General features: G+C 35.0%; 1 protein-coding gene across 16 annotated transcripts in view; it reads left to right on the forward strand.

Annotated features, from left to right (window-relative positions):
• Positions 1 to 19,942, forward strand: part of NFIB (nuclear factor I B) — a 242,657-nt gene that overhangs the window by 177,321 nt on the left and 45,394 nt on the right. The gene's annotated exons all lie outside the window — the stretch shown is intronic.

Here is a 19,942-nt window from a genome sequence, read left to right on the forward strand (position 1 = left end):
ATATATTAGTCAAATGTCAAAGTTAATTTATCCAAAATCTTATTTTTACATGTTTCATTGGGCTTTTCTTCAGACAAAATGATATTTTAGAACCCACAATTATGTATGTGACTGATTATGGTCTGTCTACATTTGTTGGTTGGAGTACAGCAGAACCACAAACTGTGATTCAATTAGATCCGCCTGCTCCTCTCTATGGGGCGTTGCAGGGAGCCAAACTTTAAGCAGTTTGCAAGTGCCAGGAACTGAAAGTTGTCATTTAAAGGAACCTGCAGTTCCTTTTGGTAGTAGGTAGACCATATACAATAAAGAAAAGTGTAATGTAAGATACACTGTGTCAGAGTCAATCTAGCTATGCTTTCTAGATAACACTGTGACGCAGTTCTAGGGTAGCTTTGCGGATAAGTATAACTTTAAGAAATGGGTATTGAGACCCAGAAGGATTGAGACTTAGCTCTTCTTAAAGTCTGTCGGATTTAGTATATTTCATCACACATATCCATGCTTTCCCCCACAATCAGAGGGAGATTATTAAGCATGGAAATAGAAAAATTAGCTAACGGCTGTTTTTGTTGGTATATAAGCATGTGTGCAAGTAAGATCTTATGTCAGCCGCATAAACATGTATTTTTAAATTGTCTTTTAAATATAATTCTGCATTAAAAAAAATCTAGCCTGGGCAATGTGGCAAGACCCCATCTCTACAAAAAAATACAAAACATTAGCCAGGCATAGTGGTGTGCGCCTGTAGTACCAGCTATTCAGGAGGCTGAGGTGGGAGGATCAGTTGAGCCTGGGAAGCAGAGGCTGGAGTAAGTGTGATCGCACCACTGGACTCTAGCCTGGGTAACAGAGTGAGACCCTGTCTCAAAGAAAAAAAAAACTGAAAAGAAAGGAATAATGGTTTTCAGCCCAAGACTTGGGTATGTATTGGTGAGGGTTGGGGTACTCTATGTTGAGTACTCTTAGGAGACACATAACTCTGGGCCTTAACAGTTAAGGCCAAAGTCAGTTTCTTATTCAGTGCTCCTTTTTTGGTGCTCAAATTTTTAATACCCGAGTGCCAAGGGGTTTAAAGAAGAATGAAAAATCTTCATGGAGACATTGACCTTTGAGTCAAGTGTACCTCCTTTAGCACAACTGAATCAAAGCTCAATTCCTAAATCTCACCTAAATCTCCTTGAGATTTTAACTAATAAAGAAGTGAGAGGCTGAAGGGGGTGGCAGTGGGAACTGAGACAAAAGCATAGCCATGTGTTAGGTGGGGAGGCAAATTTGAGAATGGCTGTGTGTGCCATGTGGCTGGACACGGTTCACATGGAGGAAAATAATGGAGATGACAAGGGTCATTTTATGCAAGGATTTGAAACTCAACTGGAGAGAGTTTGACTGTGAGACCCCCCTCAGAGGGAATTTTGTCTCTGAGACTGTCCTCATGAGAGACCCCACCAAATCTATTTTTCAGGCAGTAGGCAAAATCATCTTTATAAAACGTAAATAACAGCATATGACTCCCCTACTTCAGATCCTCTCGTCACTTCCCACTGCTCTCAGGAAAAAATGGGAATTTTCTCGTATGACCAACAGGCCTGGCCTGTGACTGCCACCATAGACTTGGCAGGTGACATTCTGCTTTCCCTTACTTGCACTTGAGCCCACTGCTTTATTTAAAGTTGGGAATTCAACACCCACAACCTTTCTATAAGTTATGACCTCTGGAATGCTCTTCTAACTCTTTATCTGGCAAACTCTTTGTCATCCTTCAGAGCCCAGCTTAAATTGAGAAATTTCAATCTAAATTCTGTCTTCTAGTTTTCTCTGTCAACACCCAGTACTGTTCTTTCATTGTACTCATAATATGTAATCATATAGCTATTTATGGGATTCGTTGTCTAAATCTGTCTACACTGTGAGAGCAGGGACCTTATCTATTTTGACTACTACTGTAACCACCACTTAACACACACTTGGTGCATAGTGGGAGTACAATAAATAGTTGTATAAATGAACCATTGATAGGCAGAACACCAGTCTTATTAGTGAAGGCAAGATATAATAGAGACTTTTACCAGAGTTGCAGAAATGAAACGAAAAACAAAACCCTCAACCCTTAATATTTTATTGCTTGTTTTACTGACATTGTCAGCTTATTCTAAACAAAGCCATAGTTTCCCTGTCAGAAAATTCTTCTGGAAAAGATTCTAATGGTAATAACCTTGTGAATGTGTGGGAATGGATGTGTTATTCAGAAGTGTAGGTGTTCTTTATTATAGAGAGTGTCACTTTGTAAGAATTGATTCCTCTTTAAGCCTATTGAATAAAGCCAATCTCAAATCATATTATAAAACATTTTTGAAAAGTAGAAGGGAAACTGTCATTCTTTTTCTTTGTAAAATCATTGTATTGTCTTGGTGATTTTCTTTTGTCAAGATGACTAGACTTATTGGAAGAGTCTGTAAAGGCATATTATATTAAGGGTAAGGAAGAATATTTCATTCTCAAGTGTGCTTTTTACACACACACACACACACACACACTCTGTCACTTTAATTCTGAAGACCCTGAAGACTTTGTAATGTGCACAATAAGCCATTGTGGGAAGAAGACTCAACTACAATGAAGAAATGCAGGAAATACAGTACTATCTTTATAAATTTGCTAAGCCCAATGCAGTCCTTTTGTTCTTAGAAAATTGCTGTTTAAAAATTTGCAAAATAAAATGCCCAATGGTTGTTCTTGTCCATCTTCTAATGTTCTTTAGACACACTTGCCTGTGATGGAGGGAGTTGTCTAAAGCACATATTGAGTGCCACTCCAATCATTGTAATAGCTTTGACATGTCTTGTATTTATAATATTTCCTCCTACAAAGCCCTGCACTAATTGATACTCAATAGCTATTTATTGGTTGATTAAAATATGCTTGTGTTTAAAATGGGCAGAAATGCGTAAAATTTACTATTAATTATTTCCTGGGTATGCCTTATTCTGTTAGTGTTAAATTTGCATTAAAATCTATTCTTGACATAGCCCTTAGCAAAATTGATTTATTAAATATGAGAATCAAAGATAACAAAATTATGGACAATACGTGGCATTTTACTTTCCCTTTCAATCTGAAATACCAACCTAAACCATTGAGATTTATTCTGAGTAGGCAAAAATAAAGGATATAATATGACCAAATTATTACATGTATTCTGTTCTTAAATCAGGCAAAATATTAATACAAAATCTAGGTTTGTGTAGTGATATGTTCATGCAATTTTAGTAACTTAATGAAAAAGTATTTTTATTTTAGCATATTACAGTGATAAATTAATTATGTCCTTGTGTCATTTCTTCAAAACAAAAAATTACAACTTTCTGATTATAAGAGAATTGTAACTTATACTTTTGCAAATATAGACATGAATATTTTAAAACTAAACATAATTTAATAGTGTTAAACATTTGGTAGGGGGCTATATAATTTGCTTCTCCTGATGAATAGTGATGAAAATTAAATTTCAGCATCTATATTATGTAATATTTATATTTTTACTTTGTATTATTTTATACGTACAGAAGGAAATGAAAAGGAAAATAATACTGAGTCACTAGCAAAGGGGTATCCAACAACTGTTATATTTCTTTCCTATGTTCCAGAATATTTCTCCTTGCTTAGTCTCTTCTGTAAATCCTGGTCTTAAACTTCTAACTGCTTCTCTGTCTATTAAAAACTTTCTTTTTTGGATATTGTTTTTCTTCATTTAAGATTTTAATGATTAATGAATCGAACCAGATTAGTTTATCAACAGGCAAGTTGAACATTTCTTTTATTCTAGTACTTCCTCCATAAAAAATTCCATTAAGATCTTGTCTTTCTTAATTTTTTTCCATCTGAGTCAATTCAGAGACTCGATTCCTAGTTGATGTACTTTTTTTGAAATTTTTCTTTAGAGCACTCTTTTGTAACTTTTGATATAAGAGGAAAAATAAGAGATAGGTCACAGTTTTTCCTCTAATTCAAGTTACTGTGATGAGACTAAAACCAGTTGTATTCCAATGCTCAGTGTGTTAGTCCATTTTCACCCTGCTGATAAAGATATACTTGAGACTGGGCAATTTACAAAAGGAAGAGGTTTACTGGACTTACAGTTCCACATGACTGGGGAGGCCTCACAATCATGGTGGAAGGAAGAGCAAGTCATGTCTTATATGGATGGCGGCAGGCAAAGAGAGAGCTTGTGCAGGGAACTCCTGTTTTTATTTTTTATTTATTTATTTTTTTGAGACGGAGTCTCGCTCTGTCGCCCAGGCTGGAGTGCAGTGGCCTGATCTCAGCTCACTGCAAGCTCCGCCTCCCGGGTTCACGCCATTCTCCTGCCTCAGCCTCCCGAGTAGCTGGGACCACAGGCGCCCGCCAGCTCGCCCGGCTAGTTTTTTGTATTTTTTAGTAGAGACGGGGTTTCACTGTGTTAGCCAGGATGGTCTCGATCTCCTGACCTTGTGATCCACCCGTCTCGGCCTCCCAAAGTGCTGGGATTACAGGCTTGAGCCACTGCGCCCGGCAAACTCCTGTTTTTAAAACCATCGGATCTTGTGAGACTCATTCACTGTCATGAGAACAGCACAGGAAAGATCTGCCCCCATAAATCAGTCTCCTCCCACAAGGCTCCTCCCATGTCACGTGGGAATTGTGGGAGTTACAACACAAGATGAGATTTGGGTGGGGACACAGCTGAACCGTATCAGTAATTTAACAGACAAATAAATAGTATGCTTGAACATTGAAAACAGTTCTTTATAAGGTCAGTTTGCCACTGCCATTCTGATAGTCACTAATTTATCTAAGTCTGAATGTAAAACTTCTAAAACATTTAATAGACATTTAGTGAGAAAAAATATTATATGGTAAATATATTTGCAGTATGAAGCTGGGGATTTCTAAATGGAAATTTGAACAGCTTTTCAGCCAGATGAGTATTTAAACAACCTGTAATCTTAGATAAAATATAAATTCAAAAAGACTTTATGCAGTAAAATGTTATTAATTTCTACATGTATGGGATTTGAGATAATGTGGTTCAATGAACGGTTTGTCAAATGTCTGTTATATTGGAGGAATTTTTGCAGGCATTGGGCACACAAATAAATTAAGTTTCCAGCCCTTGACCTCCCAAATGGAAAAATAACTTACTATTTAGAAAAAAACGGTGACTAAAATAAATAAGATTATGAGAGGACCGACTCCATGCTTTAGAGCTAGTTTAGTTTTAGCACGATGAGCAGTAAATCTTTACATAAAATCAATAAAGTGGCATGTTGGCAAAAACTACCACTACCTAGTATATTGGCATATTATTACAATTTGGAAAGTAGTTTGAAAAATTAAACTGGACTCTGAAGCTATATTTAGGCATTGTGTTCTGGTATCTTAGGTTCTAAAAAATAAAAATAGGAATTTTTATAAAAATCTCCAGTTCTGTTATATAAATGTCTTCTCAGTTAAGTCTTTCTGAAGTTTTAATTTCTTTCCAAGTCCTAGAGATTTATTTTTGATAATTTTGAAAATATTCTCATTAGTAAGGTAGTCTTAACTGTTGTGCTAAATTTTGATTTTCACATTCTAGAGTTCTATAAGGATATAGTGTTAAATATCAAATGCATTAAGCCAAAGGGCCCAAGGGAACACTGGGGGCTAGAGAGTAAAAATGGCAATTTAGCATTATGTGCTCAATCAGGAAATAAATAACAGTAAATAAGAGTGTGATAGCATACTGACAGAACCAGAATCCGAGGCCAGCATTTCTGTTTTTTCTCCTTCTGTTGCCCAGGCTGGAGTGCAGTGGCACGATCATGGCTCACCATAGCCTTGACCTCCCAGGTTCAAGTGATCCTCCCACCTTAGCCTCCCAAGTAGCTGGGACTACAGGCACTTGCCACCATGCCCAGCTAATTTTTACATTTTGTGTAGAGCTGGGGTCTCACTATGTTGCCCATGCTGTTCTGGAACTCCTATCTGGACCTCCCAAAGTGATGGGATTACAGGCGTGAGCCACCACACCAGGCCCCCCAACATTTCCTACTGTGAGTTTAGGAATGTGAAAAGATATGCGACATACAAAAGAGTGTTCAGCTAAATTTGGAAAATTTTCTTGTAATGAAAATTTCAGCTATTTTCATTCATAAATGAATGTGCAGAATATTTAATATACTACTGTGTGCTGTGAACATCCAGGAGTGGCTCTTGACTGAACATGTTTATTAAGTTTGTGACTTCAGAACCTTTTATTTCTATCAAAGAATCCATAGGGAGCATTAATCCTAGGCTCAAACTTTGGAACACAGTGCTCTAGCCCAAACCACAGTCTGACAAATGATATAATCTCAAGATTTCTCTAGAGCTGTGGGAGCTGAGTGAATAAGCAGCTTCCATAAATGGTTGAATAACTGCTATCTGGGAATCATTAACATTAAATGAAGTCCTAGAAAATGGCAGTGCAGACAGCTTAGTAATCATACTGGAAGAACTTTTTAAGTTCCATTTGGGGACCAAATAGAACACCAACAATTCCTTACATTCATGTAGTTTGTATCACAAGGATGAAATAGCAAATATTCAAATATCGAAGTTTTGAACCAGAAAAAAAGAGAGCTACAAATGCTTTTCATGGATGAATGTGAAGGAGAGCTGGTTTAGATTTGATGTTCAAGCCCAATTTTTAAGTTTCTTTGTTTAGCTTCTTTTTATGGAAAATATTGAAAGTAAAGAACTCTAAGTGAATTTCCAGGTACTACCCTGACATTGGAAAGCAAACTTCAAGGATGCTTCCACCCTGAAGAGGAATGCATCTTCAGCTACGCTGCTGTGATTGAAAAATCACAACATGAGCTTCTTCAAAATGGAAAGGAAAACAATAAATTGTTGGTGAAGGCTTTCATCAGAATTCCCCACATTGCCTCCTAATTGGCGAATGTTTGCTCCCCCTTCATATGTTCTAATCAAGAATAGCATTTTGGATGGGGTAAACTTGTATACATGTTAGCAGGGCTGGTACTGATTAATATGGAAAAGTCGTGCTCATATTTCTGTGCTCTGGAGGCTTAAAGATTTGAAAATACAGCATTTTGCAGGAAAACCACAATAGATAATTAGTTTGAAAAAAATAACAACTTTCTATTTAATACTGGGTTTCTAGCTTGATGGAACACAGCTTAAAATAGGGAAGTGGGAAACCCGTGGGAGATAATATCATAGTGTGCCATACAAAGTTTCTCTGCATGAGGAAAGGTTTTATTTGAAATCTTTTTACATATTGAGTTCATGTTTAAGCTTATTATGACGTAGTTTGGAAAGCCCGTGTCATTTCAGTTATAAGACTTCCAATGTCATATACAATAAGCAATTGATTTTTCAGGTACAGATCACAAATTATTAGAATCATTAGTGAGACATAATTCAAGCTCCTGTTTCACAGCTAAGTAGTCCAAGGATCAGAGAGGCTGTCCTGTCCCAAGTAATGAATGGCAGAGCCTAGATCTTTGTTCAAGGGATTTTTTTTTCTTTTTCTGTTCCTAAGCCTGCCTAGGGAATCAGTATGTAAACTTACAAATGGCCTAGGAGATTTTATTTTATTTTTTTTTTTTTTTTTTTTTTTTTTTTTTTTTTATTTTTTTTTTTTTTTTTTTTGGTATTTAAAGTTTTTATTTCTAAAAATACAAATAACAAATGCTCTTTTTAAAGCCTTTAGATTATTTTTCAAATAATTATAAAACTAAGCATTGAAAATACATCTTATAATCTTTAAACACAATGATTTTTATTAACTGCTAATGCATACTCCTTCCATGTTTTTTTCCTACTTTTATTCATATAATTTATGCTATTTTCATTCCAAAGTGATTATAACATATACATAAATCTACCTCCTTCCTTTTATTTTTTTTTTTTTTTTTTTTTTTTCTTTTCTTTTTTTTTTTTTTTTTAATTTATTTATTATTATTATACTTTAAGTTGTAGGGTACATGTGCATAACATGCAGGTTTGTTACATATGTATACTTGTGCCTTGTTGCTGTGCTGCACCCATCAACTCGTCATTTACATCAGGTATAACTCCCAATGCAATCCCTCCCCCCCCCCCCCCTCCCCCCTCCCCATGATAGGCCCCGGTGTGTGATGTTCCCCTTCCTGAGTCCAAGTGATCTCATTGTTCAGTTCCCACCTATGAGTGAGAACATGCGGTGTTTGGTTTTCTGTTCTTGTGATAGTTTGCTAAGAATGATGGTTTCCAGCTGCATCCATGTCCCTACAAAGGACACAAACTCATCCTTTTTGATGGCTGCATAGTATTCCATGGTGTATATGTGCCACATTTTCTTAATCCAATCTGTCACTGATGGACATTTGGGTTGATTCCAAGTCTTTGCTATTGTGAATAGTGCCGCAATAAACATACGTGTGCATGTGTCTTTATAGCAGCATAATTTATAATCCTTTGGGTATATACCCAGTAATGGGATGGCTGGGTCATATGGTACATCTAGTTCTAGCTCCTTGAGGAATCGCCATACTGTTTTCCATAATGGTTGAACTAGTTTACAATCCCACCAACAGTGTAAAAGTGTTCCTATTTCTCCACATCCTCTCCAGCACCTGTTGTTGCCTGACTTTTTAATGATCGCCATTCTAACTGGTGTGAGATGGTATCTCATTGTGGTTTTGATTTGCATTTCTCTGATTGGCCTAGGAGATTTTAAACACTGCTTCACAAGTCTTGGTAGAGGGACACTTTTCTTGGGAAGCTTAAGGAAGACACTGTTAGACCTAACAGAACTAGAATGAGAAAATAGAGATGAATTTGTGAGTTTTCAGGGTTCTGAAAGAATTCTCAAAACAAAATTTTGAGATGGTAAAATTTTACACACACACACACACACACACACACACACACACACACACACAATAAATCAACTATTATTATTAGTGCCAGGATTAAAACTTTTTGTACTAAAATAAACTGAAGATATGAATGCTTTTGAAGAATAAATGTGGGGAAGAATTGGTTTGAAATGAATGCACAATTTTAAGAAGTCTTTTGGTCTGGAGAATATTGAAAGTACAATTGTAAAGTGAACCTCAATGTACCATCACCCAGCTTCAACAGTTACTAACACTTTGCCAGTCTTATCGCATTTACTGTCTCCCGGTTTTTAAAAGTATTTTAAAGCAAATCCCGGATATCTGGCATTTTGCTTGTAAATAGATCTAAGTGTTTTGAACAATGAACTTTTTTTTTTTTTTTTACATAATCACAGTACTATTATCAATTTAACAAATATAACATTAATTTCTTAATGTAATCTAACATATGATCCATGTTTAAATTCCCTAGAATATCTTAAAGGTTGTCTTGTTTGAATCAGGACTCAAATTTAGATTATGTTTGTATTTTCACCTTCTTTTTAGACTATACTGGTGACTCTCCTGCTTTTTCTATATCATTTATTTATTGAAGAAAGCATGTAAATTTAAAAACTGTCTTCAAAAAGCACATGTAAATGAAACAAGGAAAACAAGATTCTATTGCCATTTGTGGTTGTCATTTATTTATTGAGCCCTTTCTGTCAGGTGCATGGCTAAGTTTGTATCTATTTTTCTTTTAAACCTGATAGAAACCCCATTTTACAGCTTACTAAACTGATCATTACAATGCTTAACAAACTTGACATAGATCATGCAGATCATAAGTAGCAGAGGTAGAATGGGAGCCCCTGTCTGTCTAGCTGAAGAAACCCATGCTCATTATTACTATATAATACTGTGTCCCAAATAAGTCATTGAGATACTATGTTTATGATTTTGCAAACTAATTATAAAACCTCTATTACAATATTTTTTAATGCATGAAACTTCAATACATTAAATGCACATAACTTCATAGGGGCTCATAGACTCCTCGGAGATTCATGCATGTAGTCCTTGCACTAAAATCAGGTTAAAAATCACTTTTCCATTTAATAAGATATTAATAAATAATCCTAAGTTCCAGAATGTCTTTAGTAGAAGTGTGTGATATATGGCCAGTTTAAAATGAGCTATATTTGTCAAAATATAAAAATTAAGTATATATTTATTATCAAATATATGTTTTCTTTTGGTTCTGTTCTAGTCTTTTTGCCTTATGCCTAGCGCACTGTAATTGTGATTAGGAAACTCTAAATATTGGCGTGGTCTTAGACAAATCACTTAACTTCAGTAAATCTTGAGTCTTCCCATCTGTAAAATAACAAAGTTGTATACTAAGGTTTCTTTGTGTTCTAACATTTTAGATTTTGAATCTATTGGAATCAAAGAATTTGAAGATCTTCAGTACTTGAGTCTTTTCAAAGCCGTCATTAACATGGATCTTTTGGAAAATTCAGAAAGTTTTCTGTTTCTTAAATTATTTTTTAAGTGTTCATTTTAAACACTCTCATTGAATAACAATAATTGGGCTACTTATGTGCTTGGAGGCCCATATATTTTGCTTTACACCTGAGGAATTCGCAGTTCTTACAAATGCATGTCCTGTCCTGCACCATTCTGGTGCAACAAATGATTGATAGAGATTGAATTATTATAACAGAACCTTGTTATGGAATCAGTGTCTCCTACTTTGAAAACAAATGACTCAGCCAGACGGCAACATTTATTTTCTCTAAATGACTAGGGATGTAGCAATGGGAGACCATTATCCTGTGACAATATTCGGTTTCATTGACATTATCTCACAAATGTAATTGGTCCATTACTAAATAGAGGTTTTGTTACTGATGAATTTCACATGATTTCTAAAACCATTAGGATAATAAATATGCCATCATAGTAATTTCATTGACAGAATGTTCTTTTTTTCTTCATTTACATTTGTTGGAGGAAAAAAATATATAGATTTAGGTTGAACTTAAACACTACAATTTATACCAATTTTGACTACTTTTCCATTAAGAGAAACAGAATATTGTGCAAAGTAATCATATTTGCATTGAACTGCTGAACTGATGACCTTAAAATTTTTGTAATTCTTTTTCTACCACACTAAATCACATCAAATCATAATTGTTCTCAAGCAATTAGTTTACTACCTCAGTTTAATGATTTTATTTGAAGTAAGTTCCAGATCATTTATAGGACTTTCCTGTAAATCCACTAAAGTAACACATCAGTTAAATCAACCCTAACCGTTACCAGCGTGGATAATAACAGCATTAGTAACAACAAAATCCTTGCGATGTCTTGTAGCATAAATGTTTTTAAATGCATGGCTTTTCCCCAAATGTTCTCCTCTGAAAACTCATCTGTAATCTTGTTAAATTAGAACTCTTCCAGTATCTTTCTGACTTTTACAGTTAAGGTTATGGTATTGATTTTATTTTATAGCCCATGGCTCTCAGATGCTTAACACTAATAAGCCTCCATAGCCAAGAGGTTTTCCCGAGAGGCATGGTGAATAGCAGCTATTTACCTATGCCAATGTTTAATAAGCGACTAAAATATGCTCCAAGTCCTGCATAATTGTTTGATGTTTTTTCTCTCTTTCAAATTAGGTTTACACACATTACTCAAGACACTTTATCATTGTCTGTCTGTTGAAATGAAATTGCTTAGTGGGCAAAAGCATTTTGAAGTGTTTTTAAAAAGTAGTTTTCATTTATTCCATATTCATTGTTTTAGCACTGTTCTTCATTATTCAAAGGATTTTTTTCAGTGTCTCTGGAAGGTGTTTGTGAGCTTCAAAGAAGTTTGAGCTTTAACTTTGCATTGGGTGTAGGTGTAGCCTCAAGACCTTTTTTATAGAGAAGTGATAAAATAGAGACTTGTAGGAACATGCTACTTAACTGTGCTTGGGTTAAAATATATGGCAAGAGACACTTAAACTATTAGAAAATATTTTACTTTACTGAGGAATACAATAATATGCTCGTGTAATTAAGATTAAATAACTCAATAAAGCAAGAATTTCATTTATTTAACTCGAAGACCACCATACTTTCTCGTTTGAAAAGGAACTGATTTCATAAATTTTTAAAAAATGGTTGAGAAATCTAATTGAAGATGACATCTTATCTCCTCTTAATGTAGCTTGCCATTTTTTCCAGTGTTATTTTAGAGTGTGATAAATGTAAATATATATATAAGGAGATACTTTCTTAACATGGCAGCTAATTATTTTTTGAATCATCTGGCATCATCATCAAACTACTGTAGTGGGATTACATCCATATGTCTTGTCATAACATTCAGAGCTTTTTGTTAACTTGGAGTGTGTGGGAAGGACTTGTTCACATTTGCCACACAATCATAAAATTTTACATCTAGAGGAGTCCTTAGACACAGATATTTAGATACTCTTTTTTTCTTCACTGTGTTTTCAAAAGACATTGTTTTGCCTGTAACCAACTAAATTGCAAATGTTACATTTAAGCATTTCATTTTACAGTTTTGCAACATCCAGTACCTAAACTAATATGAAACTTTTCTTCTTGCAGTGTAATGTTGGACACATAACAGGATTCAATATTGTTAACCCAGCTTTGGAAAGTATTTATAATATTCTGTGGAGCTACAGGCAGCAGTTTTCCCAAAAATATGTGTTTTACAATTTTTACAGTAAAAGTAATAGTTACTTGTGGGGAATTTAAAAAAACAAACTGTCAAATATGAAGAAGAAAATAAAAATCACCTGTAATCCCATCACAAAAAGATAACTTCTGTTAATATTTGACTGTATATATGCTAGCCTGTTTTTCTGTGTATTTTTTTCCACATTTCAGTGCGTTCTGTTTCTATGAACGTATTTTTGCAGTAAATTGAGCTTATATGATATATGCTATTTTGTAAGTTTTTTTGTCTTTATAATCTAATGGCATTTTACCATATCCTTCAATTTCCTTTTTTTTTTTTTTTGTGACAGAGTCTTGCCCTGTCACCCAGGCTGGAGTACAGTGGCACGATCCTGGCTCACTGCAACCTCCACCTCCCTGGTTCAAGCAACTCTTCCTGCCCTAACCTCCCCAGTAGCTGGTATTACAGGTGCACGCCACCATGGCTGGCTAATTTTTGTATTTTTAGTAGAGACAGGGATTTGCCATGTTGGCCAGGCTGGTCTCGAACTCCTGACCTCAGGTGACTTGATCCACCCGCCTGGGCCTTATCATGCTGGGATTACAGGCATGAGCCACTTCGTCCAGTCTTCCATCTTGTAATGAGTATATAATATGCCATACTTTGGCTATACCATAAAATTTTAAATATCTACTTTGCTCATGAATATTTAGATAGTTTTGAAGCTTTTATATTATAAAGAGAGATACAGTGAAACATCATTGCATGTAACTCTGTGCCTAATCTGATTAGGTGATTCTTGTCTAGTTCTTTTCACTGACCCCAGTCCTTAGCATACTGCCTGGCATGAAGTCACCAAATAGAAGTTCAATGAAATTTTGCTACAGGAATAAATACATTCCTACTGTAGAATTACTAAGTTAAATCTTATATCAATGTCTAAGGCTGTTGGTAAATATTGGCTTAGATCTTATCAATTTACATTCCTTAGAGCAGTGCCTGAGTGGCTTAACTCCATTGTTATAAGCTGTAATAATTTCAATGTAGCACATGGCTCTATAAACAATTTCAAAGCATGGCCTCTGATAGAAATTTATAGAACATTCTTTATGTCCCTGTGACTTTACCCATGCACCTCTTTTTTATCATTTATATGTCATTTAAACCATCAAGGAACACACCATATATCTTCTCCCTATGAGCCAGGATAGCTCCATTCGTGAAGAAAATGGAGAAATTGAGAGGGTATTGTACAAAGGATTGTACAAAGCTTTCAAGTAAAGGCAGAGCTTACTTGGTCTCTCTCTCCTTTCTTCCTCCTCCAGGACACACTCCGTCACCCATCATCAGTCCTTTACTTTTTAGGTAAAACCTGTTAAAGTAAGGATTGCTGTCATTCTCTACACGGAGATCCTTAGAAATAAATACATCAAAGCTTTGGGCTGGGATCTTAAGTATCTGGCAGGCTAGATGCTGCCCCAATCTGGCCTTAATAGTTGTCTTATTCTACATGACACTCATACAGTTATAAATAACCTGGACACTTTCCTCTCCTCAACACTGTTTATCCCAGGGCAAAAACAGAGGCTGAGAAATTGTGATCTTTTTAGCTTTCAGTTGGCAATCATCTTCTCTGCCTTCTCCTTGTCCTCTGGGAACAGAGCCCAAACTCTTTCCTTGTCTCAGGACTGACTCTGGATTTGTGGCCTGAAGTAAAAATGTCAGATTTCAGCTACAAAACTCATCCCACAGACTTGATTTGGTAGCCTCTCATTTACTACCTTATTTATTTTAAATAACATTATTATTTTATGCAGATGGTTCATTTCTTTTTCATGTTGTCTTCCAGCTTCCACCCAACATTTTAATGGAAAACAGAAATATCCCAGTTAAGCTAAAGCTAATTTTTCGCTTTCAGTGCTGTATTGCTTGACAGAGTTTCCGTGGAGTGATGGATGTGTTGACCACCTTTGCCTTCACCCAATAATGAATTTGGTCTCTGAAGAGGTTTTCAATATTCCGAGTTTTTGTATATTTATAAAACTATTTTTTAAAAAATCTGTGATAGTCGAATACTTTCAAAAGTCCAAAAATTGAAGAACTTTGAAAATTATGAGGGTGTATCAACTTGATAAAACTTGTCAATCCCAGCCATTGGACTGTCTCTAAGCTAAGTGTCTTTATGTATGCTCTTTCAAACTCCTCTGGTCAATATCATACCAGAGGGTCAAAGTTAACAGAAGTTTTGTAACTGTTTTCAATACACTCTGAGTTTTCTTTTGCCAAAAAAAAACAAAAAACAAAAAAAACGACAACGACGAAGAAAAAAAGGAAGAAATGAAAAAAGAAGACCGTGTGCAATGAATCAAGCCAATAATCTCAACACTTTCAAAGGCCAAAGCAGGAGATCTCGTGAGATTAGGAGACTAGACCAGCCTGGGCAATATAGCCAGACCTTGTCCCTACTAAAAATTTAAAAATTAGCTGGGTGTGATTGTGTGCCCATAGTCCTAGCTACTCGGGAGGCTGAGAAGGGAGGATTGCTTGAAACCAGGAGTTTGAGGCTGCAGTGAGCCATGATTGTGCCACCGCAGCCTGGGCAACAGAGTGAGACCTTGTCTCTAAAATAATTAAATAAATAAATGAAATTTGCAAAATAATAAAAGATAGAAAGGAAAAAGAGGAATCCTGTAAATTGTTCAGCAACTTGATAATGTGAAAAATGAAGATATTTAGATATTTTTAACAATGATTATAGCTTTATAAGCACTTAGCAATAAGACAAACCTTAACATTAAATACCGGAGAATAAAAGTAGCCAGCAAATGGTGACTTGTATCTATAGGGTTCATTTAGACTTGTTTACAAGTTACAAGTATGACATGCAAATAAGGAAGACAACTTAGGAATATGTAAAAGAATTGGACTTTTAAAACATTTTGAAGCAATTTGCTTCTTTGTTAACCAGATAGAAATAGGACTATTCTATCCTAGAAACAGGCCTAAATCCTAGGCCTGGCACAGTTAATACATTTTAATTTAGTGATATGGTATGCTGAAAATAATAGCTTCCAGAAATTCAAGAATTCTTGTGTGTTCTTACATAATTAATTTGAAATTGTTAAAAATTGTGTTACTATAGGGAAGAAAAGAAATTTTTCAAAAAAGAAAATGATATGTTTTCTATGTAGGCTTTAGAAGTCTGATTTGTAACCTTAATCTACTCGAGCATATTGGAAAAGCTAACATATTGCTCTACTATATGTGAAAAAGGAGCAGGTGTCCCAGACAGGCAGGTGTTAAGGTGGCTGTTTGAGCTTGCCCTAGATCACTAGTTGACTTCAGTGAAGTTCTACTAACAGGTGGCTAACTGATTGGAGTGCCATGTGACATTTATCCCGGGAGCGACTTGGATGACAGGCTGCTACAGACTGAGGAAGGGGTCTTTGCTTTGATGAAGAAATTGCCAAAACTCATGTCTCATTAGTGTTTCCTAAGGTTCTTTGGAAGTGAACAACAGTTTAATTAAGGGCTGACGTAAACACGTTTCTGCACACTTTCCCTGCAGCATTTTATCACATTAGAATTGATCAAAATTGTTGCCTTGGGCTGACTTGAACAGATATACATCTGGAGCGCCATTTGTGCAAGCTGCCGATGAGTCGAGTACATACGCTGTGTTTCACAGTGACTCTCTTCCTTTGTAGATGAAATTACCTTGTTGGGAGATGAGTTGATCTAACTCTTTATTTGCTTAAGCCCTTATCTCTTTGAAGTGATGCTGTGAAATAAATGACACATCAAGGCCCAGGAGGTATATATGCTACAATGCCAAAAATATATATAGTATGGTCAGGAAAAATCATGATAATTTGATTTTGCAAAATACTTATTTAAAGGGATGCTTAAGAATAAATGAACCAACTTTATCAGTAGCCTACTTGAACTTTTTTCTTACATGGCGATCTTTTATTACATATTCAACTACACGATGAGTTTCTACAGTCATAGCTAATTTTCCAGTTATAAATGTAAACGTGGGTGTACACAATGAAGAATAACACCATCAGTGTGAGTCTTTTTTAAAAAATTATTCTCTCTAATCTGTCATTAAGAAGAATTATTTCTGCAATCCAATATTATTATGATTGCAATTATTTAATGTAATTTTGTCTTTAATTTCTGCCCTCTCTACTAAAGCATCACCAAGACAGGAACCAAGTGCTTTTGTTTAGCATCTTGATGCTTAGCCATAGTTCCTCACACTTATTAGAATCTCAATGATTGATTTTCTTTTCTCTTTGCTTTATAGTCAACTACTTCTCATCTGGTGATATTTATTCATGGAACATGAATTTTAAGATATGCTGGCTATGGTTATTTTTCTCATCCTGCACTACTAGTCATCACTTCATAATACAGTTTCTTTCACATGCAAGAGATTCTAAAATAAGCTGCCTAGACACAGTGCCTGCTTTACCTCTTCTTTCTTTCATTTCTACTTTTTTTTTTCATTCTCTTCCCAAGTAGCATATTCTTCCAGCCTCTACATCTTTTTGTGTATTTGATAAAAGCATGTTCCTTAGGAGGTAAGCCATTAGTCAACTTTTTTAAAAAAGTATGTTCAGTGGATACAAGTAAATAACAATGAAAAATCCATCAAGTAATATAAGATACAAACAAAAGATCATTAATGAAATCTAGAACTCAGAGTTTTCCAAGAGGGATTACTTAAGGAGAAAATAAGTTTGTTCAGTGGATAAAACATTGTTCTATGGGTGGAATAAGGAGAGTGGAAATGCCTCATTTTCTAGTTCAAGGGAATGTCACAGACCAGGGATGGCACAGAGTTAAAAACATATTTCTTCTGCTCCTAAAGGAAGCCATAAGAAAATTAGCTTCACTAAAGTTTGAATAAAATGGAATAACAAAGAAAAAGAGCTATTTAAAAATGTGATATACTGTGGTAGATCTTGCAATGAGAAAGATACTGTTTGAAGGATACGATGCCAGCTGCTGGTTTTTATAAAATGCCATGGTGAGGAAGGCCTGGTGGAGACTAGGAAGAAAATTTTTGGTCCAACCAGGTACAAGTGAAAAGGGTGGTGAGAACAGAAAAAGAAATCAATTTTTTGGAAAGCTTTTTCTTCTAAAATCAATTGATTTATAAATTATTACTTTCTAAATCAAATTTAAATTGTTTTGTCTGATTTCAAGCCATCACTGGCCTCTAATTCTTCCTCATCAGCTACCAGCAACTCCTGCCTCCCTTCCACCAATAGAAACATCAGCTAATCCTTTGCCTATCATCTTGCATCTCTTTTCAGTTTCTTTATTTTATGTATTATTCAACTTATGCATTATTATGTATGCATTATTATTCAAGTTAATCTTTTTATGTATTATTCTGCTTGAGGGACAGTAGATTGTGAAAAGCGTGGCATTTGTTTTTCTTCACAGAAAGGTCACTTTAAGGTATCTCTTCTATATATTCATTCGTCAAACTTTTTTTATGGCATATGAGCACATTAAACATAGAAACAATATCATTGTTCACCTTGGCATGAGTCTTTTAGACTGTGGACATTCAAAATAAAATTAAAATTAAAATAATACCAGTTTGGTTCATGATTAAAATGTACTAGCTAGAAGCTGTATCCTTACATTTTCCCCAGATAATTGATCTTTTATATCCCCTTCTAGTCTAGAGAGGGTTTTTCTTTGTTTTTTGTTTGTTTGTTTGTTTGTTTTTGAGAAGGGATTCACTTTTGTATCCTCCTAAGCTCTTAGCATAGTGCCTTCTGCGTGCTGTGTAACAGTATATTTTTATTAATGGGCCAAGAATTAATTTCATTTAATCAGAAAACAAAGGCAATTAAACCTATATTCTGATACTGCCGTTCTTCACCTGTTTCTAAAGCAAATCCTTTCAGTTTGGTCAGTAAACCTTCCCATTCTTGTATTTACTATTATAAGTTACTTTTGTTGTTTAAGGAAAGAGTTTGTGGTTCCTTTTGCAGCTTGAACAGCAAATTTTATTCTGTTTCTTCTGTGTTGGTCTGTATAATCAATCCTCTATGAAGGTACCACTATTATTAGGTGTATGCCCAAAAAAGAATTGAAAAAATAAGTGGACCCATAATAATTACTCAGTAAAAACAAGTGTGTCATTTTGGCTAAGAAGATACAAATGTTTTGCTTCTTAAAATTTATATAATTTACATTAAAAATTACATAATCATCTTCAACTTCTATATAAACACCCTTGATTTATGTGCCCTTTACAAAAGGAGACCCATGAATTTGACTGAGTTTAATGAAAAGTCTGATATAGTTACAGTAGTTTCAATTGCATTAATTGATCCTCTTCTCCAGAAACGACATACCTAGAGTGACACTGTTCTGTTTCTCAAGCTGTGGTCACATTAATTTTTTTTTTTTTTTTTTTTTTTTTTGACAGAAGTTTGCTCTTGTCGCCCAGGCTGGAGTGCAATGACACTATCTTGACAGGCAATACCTGCCTCCAAGGTTCAAGCAATTCTCCTACCTCAGCCTCTTGAGTAGCTGGGATTACAGGTGCCCACCACCACACCCAGCTAATTTTTGTATTTTTAGTAGAAACGGAGTTTCACCATGTTGGCCAGGCTGGTCTCGAACTCCTGACCTCAGGCGATCCACCCACCTCGGCCTCCCAAAGTGTTGGGATTACAGGCGTGAGCCACCGCACCTGGCCTAAATTATTTTAAAATGATGTATAGTTATGCTTTATTATTTATTCTATGGAACTTTTAGAAACTGATTTACCAGTTACGTTTTACTTGAAATTTATATTAGACACAGGTAAAGCAGAAGAGTGTCAATAAAAAGTTTCCAGTTTCTTTTTCTAACAGTCAATTTTAAATTAAAAGTTTGGAATGGAAAGTTATTGCATAATCTGTAACAAAAAAGACAAAATAGAGGTTCTTTCCACTTCTAATACTGTATGTCTATGATTTTACATCCATTAGTTAAAAGTCTGTATTTGTAGTATTACCTTTTGAAATCACATAGCTCTTAAGCAAAATTAAGTATTATTTTTGGCATCTTGAAGATAGCTGAAATGAACTTCCTTTGTCTATTTTTTAAGCCGTGGTTTAAAATTTTTTTCTTTTTTTTATAGTGGCCTTAATTTCTGTGGTTTTATGAACAATTTATTTCTGTTTTTTTTTGAAAAAGAAATACTGAAATGGTTCTCTGACTCATCAAAGTTCTGATAGATTCACGACAGCCAGTTAGTCACAAATTGTAGCTTACAGCTACAAATACGCCTGGCATTTTTTGTAGACTGTGATGTCTACTGCCTTTACAGTAGT

The sequence above is a fragment of the Macaca thibetana genome, chromosome 15, assembly GCF_024542745.1.
Source record: "Macaca thibetana thibetana isolate TM-01 chromosome 15, ASM2454274v1, whole genome shotgun sequence".
NCBI lineage: Eukaryota > Metazoa > Chordata > Mammalia > Primates > Cercopithecidae > Macaca > Macaca thibetana.